This window comes from Aptenodytes patagonicus, chromosome 7, assembly GCF_965638725.1.
Source record: "Aptenodytes patagonicus chromosome 7, bAptPat1.pri.cur, whole genome shotgun sequence".
In the NCBI taxonomy this organism is placed as follows: domain Eukaryota; kingdom Metazoa; phylum Chordata; class Aves; order Sphenisciformes; family Spheniscidae; genus Aptenodytes; species Aptenodytes patagonicus.
Genome location: NC_134955.1, coordinates 54,846,629 through 54,862,157, shown reverse-complemented (window position 1 = coordinate 54,862,157; position 15,529 = coordinate 54,846,629). Strand labels below are relative to the sequence as shown.

At 42.9% G+C, this 15,529-nt stretch overlaps 1 protein-coding gene across 5 annotated transcripts in view; it reads left to right on the top strand.

Moving 5' to 3' along the window:
• Positions 1–969: 969 nt before the first annotated feature.
• Positions 970–15,529, top strand: part of TC2N (tandem C2 domains, nuclear) — a 34,373-nt gene continuing 19,813 nt past the window's right edge. For 2 of the 5 annotated variants that reach the window (XM_076345304.1, XM_076345299.1), the window contains exon 1: positions 970–1,038. The gene's annotated coding sequence lies outside the window, so the exon portion shown is untranslated. Of the gene's footprint in view, positions 1,039–1,143; positions 1,181–1,400; positions 1,483–11,328; positions 11,360–15,529 lie in introns of those variants that run through there. The other 3 variants (XM_076345301.1, XM_076345303.1, XM_076345302.1) reach the window with 3 other exon arrangements.

Sequence of the window (15,529 nt, the reverse complement as noted above, 5' to 3'; positions counted from 1 at the left end):
AGCAGGTCCGTGGTGCTATGAAATTTAAAATAAAAAGTATCGTCATAGAAAAACTACAGTCTTGGTGGATGGGGAATCCACCAAAGGCTGCAATTCAAAAGCTATTAGAGCGACTGTGCGAAACATCACTGACTGGAAATTTTAAAGCTCTTAGAGTGTAAACAGTATTTCCTTGAGGAAATACTCCCTTTTTCCTACTAATGCAGCCCCACTTCTCTCTCATATTTGCCTTCTGGGGTATTTTAGCACTTCTAGTTCTTTATCAGAAACCGGAATCGAGGAGAGGAGGAGGAGAGGAGAGGAAAGGAAAGGAGAAAAAGGAGAGGAGAGGGAGAGGGAGAAGGAGAAGGAGAAGGACAGGAAGCCACTTTGAGTCTCACAAAACTTTTGCTTCCTGCAAGGAAATTTCTGAACCATTCTACCGTGTGAGATCCATAAATTACCCTACAGACTATGCAGTCTGTGGCAGGGGCTTTCTCTCATGTGTCTACGTAAAGCCTTACTTGACAGGGATCCATACTCCAGCTGGACATGCCATTTACTAAGAACAGTATAAAAAATTAAAAATTCACTTTTCCTCTCTAAAATATAGGCCTGGTTTTGCTTCTAGCAAAGCGAGAGGCAGCTTTGGCACTGACTTTGCCAGTGTAACGGTCCAGCGAGCTACAAGGAAAAGTTACTGGCAGCTATTTGGAGATAAATCTGCCCCTATGAGTAGCTTTGGTGAGGTGGGTGAGTCCTATGCCGGCGGGGAAACTGCCCCTCCGCGATAAGGATCGGTGAGTAAGCGCTGCCGGAACACACCTGAAGGGCCGTGCGGGCGGCGAGCCCGGCAGTGCCTGGCTGGGAAGGGCAGGCGGGGGCCGGCAGCCGCCGGGCGGGAGGAGAGGCCTGGGCGGGAGAGGCGGCGAGCGGCCGGGCAGGAGCGCGGGGCAAGGCGCGGCCCCGGGGCAGGGCAGCCCCGCAAGAGCTGCGGGTAGGAGACAGCCGGCGGCAGCCGCGAGCGGGCGGAGAGGCGGCTGGGCGCCCTCCCAGCAGGTACCGGGCCGGGGGAGCTTGGCCGGGGCGGGGAGCTAGGGCCGGAGCCCCCGCCCGGGAGGGCGCGGCGGCGCTGTCCGCCGCCGGCTCTCTGAGGAGAAGAGGGCAGCGGAGCGCGGCGCAAGCAGCGAGGGGGCGGCAGGTGCGGGCAGGGGCCGCCGGGGGGGTCGAGCGCCTGGCCGGGGCGGGGGAGCTGCCCCGCGGTGGCGGCCGCCGGCGGATCCCGGAGCCGGGCGTACCGCACCGAGGCGGCGCGGGTGTCCCCTGCGGGCGGGCCCTCCTCGGGCCCCCGCGGCGGATGGCGGAGGTGGTGGTTCGCTTTCCTTGTCTAGTCGCTCATCGGAAATGTAAAGTTGGGCTTTATATTTCCAGCAGAACCATTTGATTGCCGATCTCCAGCAGCCTCTGTAACTCGTGGCACACCTCAGTATCGCTACATGGGCCGTGCGTGAGAGTAAACGGGAACAAAACTAGCCGGGAAGGTTGGCTTTTGTTGGGCTGTCTTGCTAAAGTGACTCTTCCGTATATATCACTGATGTGATTGAATATAACTGCCTTGTGCATTGATACTTAGAGTATTTAAACGTGAATATACAGTGCTACTTTTGCAATTTGTAAATTGTTCTTGCTGTGCATATGAGGCTCCTGAGAAACAAAAAATAATTCTCTTTTTTACAAACCCTGATGTATTTCACCTGATGCATACTGATAGGTATATTGAATGGGACAGCATGTTTTTAAAGTCAGAATTCTGTTTTTTCGAAGTAGGCTAAAACCTGACAGATTAATTCAACTTGCAGAACGTGAATTGCAAAAGGCAGTGTTATTGGGCAGTTTGTGTTACAGGTGATGCTGCACATCTGTAGTGCCTTGCCACCACGCTACAGTATCAGTGGGGGTTTTGGAGTGAAGACCTTTCAGTGCCTGGGGTTGGTTTGTTTATGGCTGTATGAGTGTTAATTTGACAGTGCGCTTCCAAGATTTGGCTCGGGACTATTATTTTCTATCAAGTGACAGACCTTGAGAAATGGAGGCAGGCAGAAAAATAGTAACTGTACTGAACTACTACAGAATTAAATCTTCATATAAATTAGGTCCGAGATTAAATTGTACTTTTAAATTGTAAACAGTCTCAAACTGGTATTGCTGTAAGAAAATGTCCTTGTAAAATCAAACTATTCTGTGTGAATTAACATCTAAGCATTGTCATAGGCAAGAAATAACTAATTAGATCACCTTCTCTGGGAACACTTCAGGTAATTAGAGATATGGTTTAGCCAAAACTCAGAAGGAAATTGTGAGTATAGCTAGACAGAGTTTCCCTTCTGTACTGGATGAAATTAGCATCAGAAAATACATTATATTTACTGAAGTTATAATCTGCTGTATCCAAGAGCACTGTTAAAGCAGCAGTTGTGATTGTATGCAGTTTCCAACTGTCCCGTTCAAAAGCCACAGTGTACTTCTTTAATGCATACCATACAGCTGGATTCCTGGGTGCTTCAAATCACTCTGGTTATTAAACAGCAGTCTGAAATAAGTATCACCTTAAATTAAGCTGGTCTTGTAACTTTCCTTCGATGTGGAAACGTGCCCAATGTCTCATGTGATGCACTTCTCTAGATAAGAATGGAAAGGTCGCTATCGCAGCCGTTCCTACAATGTACACTTCCAGTCAGTGCTGTTGTAATTGTGCAGGAAGAGAACTAGATCTCAAGGGACGTATGCTGGGCCATAACTGTGAAGTGCCTGGGCATCTGTGGGCATCCGCTCCTCAGAGCTAGATCCTTGCAGTCCTAACCCTCGGTCTCTGATCTGTTCAGGCTCAGGTTTTTCCCAGTAATAGTCACTGAATGCATTGAGGTCTGCTGCTTGATGTGTAGTTTTGACAGTGTTGATTAGTTAGTTAGGTGCCCAAGCTGTCCAGGGATCCAGAAGTGAGGTGTTCCTTGGCAAGCCGCTCTTGGAGAGCCCAAGTGTCTTCAGATTACATATAGATGATCAGGACCACTTAAAAACCATGCAGGGGAGTATATTGCCATGCTTTCCCCCCCCCCCCCTCCTTATTATTCTTTCTAGGCTTTGTCTAGAGCTGTTACCCTGATGTGAAGAGCTGAGTTCTGAATTTGCATCTTTCATTTCTCAAGAGAGTGCTAGAGCCATAAACCTGCGTGTTGTTCTGGGCTGGTGGTCTCTGACTCCTTACTTATGAAACTGTTTCGCCTTGCTTTCAATACAGAAATATTCATTAGGTGAGCTCTGATCCTACAACTCAGTGGCTAGGGCATGAATCCAGGAGTGGGGAAGTTTGATTTCTAGTCCTTTTTCCAGCTGTATGTTAAATATTAAAAACATATTTGCAGAATACATGTGGTTAAGCAATACTGAATTTCAAGAAAAATATATTTATTTTTAAAGTATCCCTTGATTTTTGCAAAACTTATAAAAATCACACCTACTAAAAATGCTGCACCCAAAGGGTACGTTGGACTCCACAGAAGTCCTATCAATTCCACTGCCCCTCCCTGCACTTAATTTAGGTGATGGATCCCCAGGTGATTAAATCCTCCTTCTTCTTATGCTATGGAAAGAGTGAATGTGGGCAGGATTGTTCAGTCAGTCGTGTGTGTAGGCTTTTAATTTACAATGTTGGAGAAAAAGCTCAGACTCTGGTCTCTTTTTCTTTGTCCTAATCATTAGGCTCAGTCGTTTTACTTGTTTTGTCACTTGTGTTTCCTATCAGCTCATTTGCTTTTTGCTCAGCCTCTGTTCATTGTACTTCTAGGTGTTTTAGTTTCAGATGTACGTTACTCTAAATGCATTCCCCAGGGTTGTGGGTTGGCTGTGAAAAGGGCAGTCCTGCTCTGGCCCCCCATTTTCCCCACTGTGCATTCTGACCCCACCTTGTGCAGGCAACCACAGGGTGAGTTGGAAAACTACTTTTTTAAAAAAAAAAAAATGTTTGTTGATTTTGGTGGTTTAGTTTTGCATCTAATCAGTGAGCTGGGCCAACTCATCCTGCAGCTGCATGTTTACTAGATCCAACAGGAATGGTTGTTGGCAAGGGAGAGCCAAACTCCCTGTCCAGTAGCAGCCAGACCTTTAGGCAAGTTCAGGACAGGCGGACGCAGCCCCCATGTGTGGTGGGCAGAGCTGGAAGACCTGCCTTAGAAGGGCAGCCTCCACTAGAAAGCCAGGCTTTGGCTAGCTTAGGCCTACTGTCTTCCTGTGAATCCTGCCTGCTTTGGCTTATACCAGAAGTACCCTTTGACTTTGGTGGAAACATTTATTGAACGTGTTTGCTTGATTAAAATTATATTTATTGTGAATTTTGCATGATGCATATCCTGACCTATTGCTCCCCTCTTTGGACTCGTTTAATTTTATAAAAGAATGACTTTGGTTACTCTGAATTGCTATCTCCCAAGATACTGTAAATCTGGTAAATATTCTCTCTCTAATCTAAGCAGGACAACACCCAATCTCTGTCAGCAGAGAACCTAAGATCTCGACTCTTTAAAGTGAAAGGCAAAGTGGGCTTTGACTTTAAGTAGGACAGGCTGAGTTTGGGTTAAGCCATGTTGTCATTCTGGTTAGTAATGCTATTCAGGCTCCATCAGAAAGATTGCTTATGCAGAGAAAAACTACATTGATAGCCTTTTGCGGCCGGGATGAATCTTCGGACATAAACTGAGGAGCCTCATGTGGGAAAAGATTCAAATCCTGGGTTTGGTTTGAACTCATCTGTGTTGCATCATATCTCTTAATCACGTTAATACATCAAACCATGCAGAATTAGTGAGGGCACTTCTCTTAAGCTTAGTACAAGTGTTTGTTTGCCTGTCATCGCAGCTGAAGTATACATTAATTCAGTGCCAAAAAAAAATTATGTCAGCAATCTGATGCTTATCTTTCCTGTAAATTGTACTCTGGTGATTTTGTTTTGAAGCTTTGTTTTTCAGTGATCTAATAGCCACACTTAAACTGGAGAGAACAGATAATTAGGCCCTAAACGAAGGCCCTTGGTGTTTGGGGGGTTCTTGTGGCCATTGCAATGAGCTTTGGGTCTGGCCTGAAGAGCAAGTTCTGGAGATGCTGCTTTGGCAGATAAACCAGCTTTGAAGTCCAAGAAAGCAATCTAGAAGGACCATGACCCAGTGACCTCAAAACCTATTAGGCACTTAAATTAATTTGGCACCTATGCTTTGGTGTGGAACCTGGGTGTGGACTTGTACAGTGTGCTCCAGCCTGGGCAGGCGGGTGCCTGACTCCCTGCCCAGCTCCCCTGGGCCCCGGGGCAAGGCAGAGGGTGGTGTGCTGGGCCCCAGAGCCCCAGTGGCCTCATCGGCAGGGTGTCCTTGGGATACGTTAATGCACACGTGCAGCACCTCAGCTTCGTCTGACACATGGAGAGCTAGAAGGCTGCTCGGCTTTTGTGGGACAGCCTTGTCACCAGAGCTGTGGGGAGGGTCTCCTCCACCTGCAGGAATGCAACACCTCGCTCCCACGCAGTCCTCATGCCTCCAGGCCGAGGGGGCTGGATGTAGCCCTGTCCACCCTGCTTGTTGAAGCTGGGCCAGTGTGTACAGCATCAGGTAGTTCACGCAGCCAGAAAATGGCCCAACCCTTGACCATGGCTTGGCAGGGGCTGGAGGGGGCAGATAAATGGGGTCTAAGGGTGGGTTCTCTTTACAAAATTCAGGCATCCAGTCTGTTGGGTGTGTACCTCTTCTGATGAGGAAAGCACCTGCCATACAGAGAGGAAGGTTAGTCAGAACGAGGTTTAAAAGTAGCTTGAGCTGGCAGTGCTTCTGTGGTTAGTGGTGAACTGGTACAAAAACAAGTTGCGTTTCCTGTTTCTGAGAGATTCATAAAATGTTGTTTAGTATTGATCTTCTAAGAGACAACACAACATTCTCAAGACCAGTTTCATTTCGCAGTAGAGGAAAATTCAAAACCTTTTAGTTCTGGGTTGTTTGGGGTGTTTTTCCAATTTACTTTTGCAAAATGGGATTGTTGGCCTCTAGATGGGGAACTCTCTCAGTCTCCCATTCAGGTTCTCTGTCTGCTCAGCAGTGACTGGAGTAGCTAAAAAGTTTCCTCCATGAAACCTTGATTAAACACAGAACATCCCCCTGAATCATCCTGGCTTTCATTCAGTTCAGTGGTATGTGTACTTCCAGATCTAGTCTCACCAATGTGTGAAATCACAGGTCAAAAATCTCTCATGAAGAGTGTTGATTTAAACTCAACAGGATAAAAAAAAACTCCATACATTCATGGTGTAGCTATTGTTCACTTTGTTTTAAGCAAATCTGTCCTAAGGGGAAAAGGGAATTACAAGTTTATGCTGCCAACTTCTGCTCTCAGGACCTCTGTCCTCTCAGAACGGTGCAGAGCCCCACCGCCGTGCCCCATAGTTGTAGCAGCATTTGGCCAATAATAATTGGGATGTTAGATGCTCCCATAAAATTGAGACAATTCTGATTTCTGCTGGTTTCTCCCAATGTCTATGCAAAATTCTTTAAAAATACCTCTTTTATGCAGTGCCTGGTTACCACTCATCTGCCTGGGCAGCTGCCAACTACTCCAGCCAGTACAGCTCTCTGAGAGGCACTACTGGGGCTTTTAAAAGTGGTTATGGGCCCCTGGTCTGGGTGGATTTAAAGCAAAAAATAATAAATAGTTGTACCTTACAAAGATGGGATCTGCCTGGACTTGTATTTTAAAGTGTTTTTAGCCAGCTTCCTGAGCTCAGTGCACGTGCCCTGCAGAGCCATACTCCCAATCTGTTTTGGATTTGAATTAATTAAGATCAGTTTCCATTTCCTGTTCTCAAGTCACTCATTTAATCTGTTTTCATATATAAGATGTACTGCAGTCAGCCATAGTCTTTTAGCCTTCATTTATACAACTTCTGTATTTCCTTCCTCTCACCACAATGCTCTAACTGGTTATAGACTGACAGTGTGGAGCAGAACTGCTGAACAGGGAATCCTCACCCTGTGGAAACTCCATAATTTAAAGGTTTTTGTTTTCATCATGAAACAGGATAATAATTCTGTGTAAAATAACTATTAAATAATTAATGTAAAATAACTAATAAAAAACTGCTTCACCTAAAACAAAGCAATAAATGTGTGTACACGTGTGTGTGTATATATATATGAAGAAATATTCCATCTTGACTCTTGTAGGTCAACAGGGTTCCCTTAAAATAGTTTTAATAGTAACGAAACTGTATTTTTTCCATGCAAAACTTGGGTTTTCTTCTTTTTTCATATATACAGAAGGAGCTATTTTTCCTTAGCTGTCTGGATATTGTATGTGTATCCATGTGTTTTCTGTGTGGCTCTGTGGTCATGGCAGAGGCTGAGGAGTCCTGGGTGCCATTCAGTGCTCTCTTTCAGTGTTGCATTGAGTTGGTTTCCAAGGGCCATCTTTTCAAAGCTAGACGTGTTTAGCCGTGTTAGGGAACTCCACTGCACAGACAGATGCTCTTGCCTAAAATACCTTCTTCTTGGCTGTCCTGTTGAAAAATGCATCCAGATGTTTCCAGTTCTCTTTGGTATCAGGGCTATAGAGGGACTGCTGACAGTTCTATTTTTGTGGCTTCCTGGCATTACTGCAGAAGGAGAAAAACATTGGATTAAAACCTGACACAAAATACATAAAGAAAGTCTTAAGTTTTAAGTTATATTATAAAGTAACCATCAGTGATTGTCATGATTTTTTCCTAATCCGCTTAGAGTGAAGGACTTATCTTATGTTGAATTCTTTCCATGTTCTCATCAAAAGCCAAGTTCTTTTTACAGATATTTCAGTCTCTTAAGTTTTCTTTTCTGGTGTCCTGACTTCAACTCTTGCTTTGCTGTTTTCCATCTGAGTCCAAAATGATCTGCAGTCCAACATAATGGATTTATTCTTTTGTGTTTACTGCCCCAATACATACCATATTGTACATCCTTGTCCAAGTCAGTGAATTTATCTACAATTCACAGGAACAGTGTTGTCAGTTCACTAATTGGATTAATTGATTACTCGCCTAATGGAGCATTAGGAAGAAACACTATCAGCTTTTACAGCCCAGAGCATAGGGGATTCAGCATATTAAAATCCCAAGTTTTGAGCTTTATCATGGGATAGATTTATAATGTTCCCTTCTAAATTCAAATATAAATCTTGCATGAGAAAAATTGGCTCAGATTTATGAAAATTGTTCTTTTGGCCCTTGTAAATAATATTATTAATCTTCTGCATACTGGGGCAGGCTTGGATTAAGTCTGCATTTAAGGGCTGCAGGTGCAAGGCTATAATGCTAAGCCAGAGTCAGGGTGTCCCTGGGGGCTGTGTCAGAAGGATGACTTTGGATTGTGTACCCATGCCAGGGCTTGTCCCCTTTCTCCAAGGGGTGCCTGGAAAGCAGAGGCAGTTGTTCCTCTAGCACAATAGCTCAAGCACACACACCTGCTCAGCTTTAGTCTTCTTCAGGAAAGTAGGCAAGAGCAATTAGTTCTTCTTTGTGACGTACTCTGTTTGGTGGTGTGTGCCTGGGCTGCGTGTGCAGATGCGCTGAAGGCCATTTGGCCTCCTCCAGTCTGGAGCCCTGGGAAGAAGCAGCTGCTGAGCTGAAGGAGACCACAGCTAGATTGCACAAGTGCTCTTTCTGTAGGGTTCAGCTCAGGGCCTGCATGAAGGGAGACATATATTAGATCATCTTCATCTGGGCAAAGAAGCTGGAGGGAGAAGGGAAAGTTGCAGTGGGACACAGCATGGTCTCTCACAACTGCATGTAGGAAGACGTGGCTGTTCCAGGCAAAGCTTCTGCCCTGGGACAGTTAGAGCTAGACCTACTTGGCAGGAGAACATACAAAGCAGCTCATGGGATCACAGTGAGCTCTGCTTTTACCGCTATGACAACAGCTCAGCTAAGAATTGACTTCCGAGATGGTTTTCTTTGCCTCAGAAGGCTGCTAAAGCTGAGTAAGTAATATTTTTGTACAATTGTCACATCCTGACTGATAGCGGTGAAGTATTGAGCACTCCTGCTGATTACAAAGGTTTTATACTTCATGTGCAATTGTTACCTCTAGGAAAGCCCAGCAAACAATATCTTACGTGAGCACTAAGGCAGTCACCACATGGACTGTGGAGATGCTCTCTGCAGGCTCCCATCCTCTCCTCTTCTCCATGTGCTCAGAATATTGTCAGGATGCAGAGGCAACGGTGGACCAGTAACAGTTTGGGATCTCAATACAGTGCTGTGGGAATGAGAGCAATCTTGCCCTTTCAAGTATTCATTAATGAAATATATTCTCACCTTAGATTATCCTGTGACATTGTTGAGTCTGAGGTACATAGTTCAGTTGTGGTATTAGCCTCCATAAAACTGGTCAGAGAAGCAGGATAATGTTTTGAGAAGAACTATACAAAACAGACTTGAATGGTGTAAAACCTACAGGTTTAAACTTGTCTACAGGGCTTGCTTTGGTCTACTTAGCTTAATGAAGAGAAATATAAGAGAAGGTTAGATCCTAATCTTTTAAGATCTGAATGAAGAAAAGAGATACTACTGATAACTAACACTCTTAATATAGCAAAGACATAAAAACTGGGGAAAAAATTAAACTGGAAATAGAGTTAAAATATTAACAATGAAGGCAATTAGCTATTGGAATATTTTCTGAAATAAAACCCAAGTGTCTTCCTGCTTAAGTTGTTCAGTGTAAAGCAGGAGTAACTGTTTGAAAACCAGCAGTGTCAGTAACTGAGGAGGGTGGGACAAGGGCTCATAACGGGCCTTCTGATCTCCAAAAGTAAGATGCTGCTTTAGCAAACTGTAAGTGAATGAGAGGAGTTTGCAGGACAGGACCATGCCTGTTTGGACCAGTGGTCCATTCAGTTCAGTTTCCTGTTTCTGGGATCAGTGAGAGGAACCTGTAAAGCTTCCCCCGATGGGCTGTTGTGCCTTCGTTTACCAGTGCGGGAAGGTGCTTCCTGTGCCTAGGCAGTTAGTGGTTTGTTTGCGTCATGGAACATGACACTTTTCTGTCTATTTCTGTTAGATTTAATTGTGTAACTACTTAAACAACGCTACTAGGCTCTTTGCCCCAAGGAAAGCTGTGCAACGGTCCATCATAAAATGCCCAATCATCTAAACTAGGTTAATGATGCATAGTCTTTTTTTCAGTTTTAAATACGTAATTACACTTTTTCTTCATTTATTTGCTGCACTGGGAGAGCTTTGCATCTCTTCATTATGTTTCTGTTGAACTGTTTGTAAGATGTCTCTCACAAGAATGCCTTTCTAGTTGTGTCCTTCAAAAGCCTTCTCACAACTTCTCTTTTTCTGTTGTGTTATTTCAGCATCTCCTTTGTGATCCACTGCTTTCAGGGTGACAATCCCCTTCTCTTTCCAGGCACAAAAGAAAGGAAAGCCTTGCGTTTTCTTCATTTTCTTGAAAGGCAGAAGAACTGGAACAATCTCTGTGTGCAGACTCCCAGAGCTTTCATGCTTTTCCCTGAGTTGCGGTTACAAGCAGAGAAGGAAGCTGTATGTATGCACACACCCACTAGTTACTGCAGATATCACTATTGTGGGGTTGTCCTGAAACACGCGTAGATATGAGCATTTTATCATGCACCTGGTAGGTGTGTGTTGGCATGACATTTTTTGTTTCCTTTTTTTTTTCCCCTCTTCCTCCAGACAACCTACTACTGCCTAGGTTTATAATGAATAGGAACAAAAGCTTGTGTCCTGTCTTTTCACATGCTCAGACCCACTTGAAGTGCCTCTCTCCCCTGTGTGGATGGTATAAATCAGACCTGCCTACCGTCCCAAAAAAAACTGGGGCTTTTTTTTAAACAGTGGACTTTATGGCTTTGGCAAGTGTATGCCCATGCATGGCACTATGTGTGTAGGTGAGTGCATGTGCTGTCCTTGCTGCTACAGTAGCAAAGTACCTGGAGGCAAATTTCTCAAAACCATTTAAGCTGTTTTACTAGTGTTGACTGGTTTCGAGATGCAGTGGTCACAAGCCACCCCTCTTCAGATGAAGAGCTGTGCTCCGACCGGTGCACAGCTCCCAGACGCTCTCCCCCTGAAGCAAAACTACAAAACAGCTGGCCATGGACGCTAAACCTTTTGCAGCATCTGCACCGTCAAAGAGAGTCCATCTGACCTGCAGCAGAAGCAGCTTTTGCTGTGTGTGTTTTTGTTAATCATCTGGAGACCTGCGGTGGTATTGTTACGCTCTTTGAAGGATTTATATGACTGGGATTGACTGCATCTCCTGGATCTGAAAGGCAGAAAGGCACAGAGGTAGCATAAATGTGGTGTTTGGCTGAGGTGTGAACCAGCAAGCTTGAGCTTGCTTTCTCCACAGGGCAGATCCTCGGCTGTTGCAAAGTGTCGTGGCTCCACTGGGGCTACTGGAGCTGTAGACACTTAAGTCATTTGAGGATCTGATGGGACATGATAGGACAAGAGGAAAGTGCCTCAAGTTGTGCCAGGGGAGGTTTAGATTAGATATTAGGAAAAATTTCTCCACTGAAAGTGTTATCAAGCATTGGAACAGGCTGCCCAGGGAAGTGGTTGGGTCACCATCCCTGGAGGTATTTAGAAGACGTGTAGATGTGGTGCTTAGGGACATGGTTTAGTGGTGGACTTGGCAGTGCTAGGTTAACAGTTGGACTCAATGATCTTAAGGGTCTTTTCCAACCTAAATGAGTCTATGATTCTATGATCTGTCCCAAATGCTTAATAACAACTGATCGTCCCTGTTTCTGGACATTTTCTTTTACACCTCCTGCTTTATGAGGACTTACTGCTACTAGAGATTTTGCCGTGATGCATTTCTGGAATGCAGATCTGAGAATGCATTTTATACTTTTATGGCTGGCAATAAATCTCATAATGTTTGAAACCTCTGGTTTAGCCAGCTTTCCCAGTTTGAGATCAGCTGTTTCACCTTTGTGTCTATTGCATAGTTTTAAATGTGTTACCTGATCAACTCCTATGGAGCAGTGCTGTGACTAAATGCAGTAAAAATACATCAGCAGCCTACAAACTTGTTGCAAAACACACCCTTTCATCATAAGACAGCAAAGACCTGATATTTATTTTCAGACTGCTTTCAGCTTTTAATATTTAATATTGCGATCATCCGTTTTCTGTCATGTTCTTTTCATTTAATGAGTTGTTGAAAATATTTGCTTTCTTCTCCAAACATCTCTGTCTTGTAATCATTCTGGAGGCATCTGGAACCGAAGTCTTCGATACTGTGTTTATCTGATTTTAGCTCATTCAAAATTTCTGTCAGAGAAATCTGGAAATCATTAAGATAATTTATGTTCTCCATATAAACCCATTAAAATAGTAGTGATTGTAATTCTCTAGGCTCTGTGTATATGTGTGGTTGGTTCTTAGACTTTGTTGTTTCCAGGATGTTCTAATAACTTTGGCTCTCCTTCTGCCTTAGTGTGGAAGGACTAGTGCTGAGTTACATTGGATTATCTTATTTTGGCTTGATACTGGGAAGAGAGAAATGAAAAAGCTTACTGAAATTGATGGAAAACCCCAAGAAAGAGAGAGAATTTGAGACAGAGTGACAAGATCTGGGTTCAGTTCCTTCTTCTGCTGCAAGTTATTTGATTTCTCTCTCTCTCAGTTTTTTGTCTGAAAATCAGGGATAATTCTCCTTTTCCTCCTGTCATTTTCTCAGTCTAATATCTCCAAAATGGAGGATGTCTTTGACGTATGCATATTGCCTAACAAAAACTGACCCCAAAACTCAGAGATAGGGTCAAGGAGTCCTAACTACTTGTTAAGATGGATGGAATTGCTGGGACGTCAATACTTCTTTGGAATTTGATGGTGCACCTAACAAATGTCTCTACAGTTCAGGTTTATTTGGTAAATTTATTCCCAGACAAATGCATGTTAGTACAACCTTTTAACAACTGTTTAATGATATACTGAGGATTTTTGGGTAGCTGACACCAGGAAAAGGTTCTGGCATGTGGGAGAAATTTAACCTTTGATAGAAATGTCAACTTCTGTGAAGATCATGAAATACTTGTTTAATCTTCTACAAGATTTTTGTTCATTTTCAGTTAAGAAAATATACAATAGAAGCTGCTAAATTTCTCTCTGGCCCACATGGTTAAGACAAAACTTTTGCATGCAGTGAAAGTTGTATAACTAACCGTAGGCAACTTGGGAAAAACAGATACGAGAAAATAAATTAACTGGGAGCCAGGCCATCTACTTTACTGCTAGGATTACTCTTCTGAACTAAAACAAAAAACCAAATATATTTATCTCTGTAGCTTAAGTAAGTGAATTACAACTTTAAAAAGTAATTGAAACCATCCATGTTGTGATTTCATGAACAAAGCAAAGTGCTCTAAGCAGAATGAGGGAGCACTGTATCTAGATGATCTGTCCCTCAGCAAATACTGGCATTTTTTTGTAATGTGGCTGTGGTGTAAGTCTAGGAACACAGGCACAAATTTTGTCACTGAAACATTACATTTTGAAGCTTAAGAAAAAGTGTAAACAGTGTTGTAGTCTCTTACTCTTGGAATTTTCTTTTCAAAATACTGTATTTAAGCTGAAACTGAATTGGAAACTCTAAGCTATGGGTCTGTATACTTTGGCATTGGCTACTGATATTACCTTGCCTACAAAACAGTAATCTGTAAATAGTGTACTCTCTTCTGTATGATAGGCAGTGATGAATTGCTTTATATTTGTCTTCAGATAGAAAAAATGTATGAATGTTTGCATATTGATAAATGAGGAAAAAAAGATAATGGTCAAAGACTATCACAGGTTACTTGGTCTTACTGTGAAAAACATCGTCTTTTTTAATGATAGAAGTACAAAAGATGTAGAATTGCCTTATTACTGTTATATCCTCAATACCCGTATGTAGGCCTTTCTTTCTAGGTAAGGCATTCAACCCCGTGATGGAAAGGCAACTGCTTGTGACAGACGATTTACATTTGTTTATTTGCTCACATTAATGGTTCCAGCTAAACAATTCTGGGGAAAGAAATTACTACCATGAACTGAATTTTCTCTGATGCAGAAAACCTAATTTTTCCACTTTATGTAGCTGGAAAGCAGGGTGGTTACTAACATTTTGGTTTCTTCACCAGCAGTAGCGAATAAACTCAATCTGGACATTTTGAGATAAAAGACTGTTTTGCCTGCACAAACTGCCACTGAGGCTTAGAATCCATTGTTGCAAGGCTTAGAGCAAACGAAGCAGCTGTTTCAGCCCAGTTTAAACATGGTGAACAAGAGTAAAGCATATTAACTCCAACTGTGTACTGATAACAGCTGGGAAGGAAAAATCACTGCAAGGGAACCTTAAAGTAAACTTTGAATGCTAGCAGGCTTAGCTATTGTGAGTGCGCCTCCAAGGGAGGAGCAGCAGAGAAAATTTGATCCTTAGAAATGTGGAGAATTTAATGAGAAATTCCCGTGTCTGTTTTCTACTTCTGTAGAGATGCAGAGCAGGTTCTGGAGTCAATGGTGTTGCCTCTGAAGATTTTTGATGCAGATCTTATACTGTACTTACACTCATGGGCAGTTTTGAGATCAGGGCAAGTACTGAGTGATGGATTCTGTGCAGAGTAATGGTGTCCCTTTTGAAGCAGGATATTGCACCCTTGCCTTGTCTGGTTAGAGACTACGCTGTAATCTCTTCAGTAGTGTTCTGTTTTCCAGAATAATGTGTACCAGTATTCAGTCTACTTCTGAGGTTTTTATACTCGGGTCACTTACATTTTGTTCATTTTGGTCTATTGAGCACAAAGAGCAGTACAAAACTAGAGGAAATAATTAATGTCATTTAGTGGTAAACCCAGCAAAAATTATTCAAAGAAATTGTATTAAACCAAATATTCCCTTAGGTCCTTGTTGCAGTAGAATAATGGTTTACTTAGGTTTAGGTCTAATGGGGATATATTTTAAGAATTTCCTTCTAATCGGTACTTTGTGATAGCTCATGATTAAGAATAATTCTGGAACAGTTACGTAGTTGTAATAATAAACTTTCGTTATATTTCACGCTAGTGTTTTAAAGATAACAAATTAATTAAAGGCTTCCTCACGAAGCCACGTGCTCTCAGTGACTCTGCAAAACCCACACGTTAAAACATAAATAGCAGTGCTGAGGTACTGTAGAGTGCAAAAGAGCAGGTCAGTAAGTATATGCTGAGTTTGGTCAGTATTTGCAAATTGATACATCTATTGATAACTTCCAGTTGCACCCTACCCATGGAAATAAATAACGTTAAGACAAGAAAGCACATGTTTTCTAAGTTAGATGAAGTGTCCATAGCTTAATATCTCCACTTGGTATCCATCAGAATTTTGAGGGGCTTTTAATGAGAGAAAAGTTTGGGGGACATTAGTGTTATTTCCACAGTATTTGTGTCATTCCCTAGCTGTCTTTGAATATACATACAAAGAAAATGA